This window comes from Apostichopus japonicus, chromosome 1, assembly GCF_037975245.1.
Source record: "Apostichopus japonicus isolate 1M-3 chromosome 1, ASM3797524v1, whole genome shotgun sequence".
Lineage (NCBI taxonomy): Eukaryota > Metazoa > Echinodermata > Holothuroidea > Aspidochirotida > Stichopodidae > Apostichopus > Apostichopus japonicus.
In genome coordinates, this window is record NC_092561.1 from 1,705,074 (window position 1) to 1,705,432 (window position 359).

Consider the following 359-nt stretch of genomic DNA (forward strand, 5'->3'; position numbering starts at 1 on the left):
TCACCTCCCCCTCATTTGCTCACGCCAATGTTATGCAACAAGATTTAATGATAACATCTGGCAAATTTGCAAAGATTAAGAATTGCTCCTTTTTTGCGCGCACGGTATTTGACGCAAAGCTGTTATAACTTCTGAGATAAAACAGATTGCCTGTTTGTTGCGAGAATCGAAATCGTAGCTGCGCACACTTTTCATGTCATCGTCTTGGTCCATCTTGTTAGCTAAATCTTTGCGACTGTAAACACAACGGTAAACATTGAGGGTGGATTTAGTGGTAGTAGTCTTAGTTACATTATCTAGTTAATTAATCCTGGTGATAAAACCGTCAAGCCTATTTACCACAGTGTATGTGCACTGTA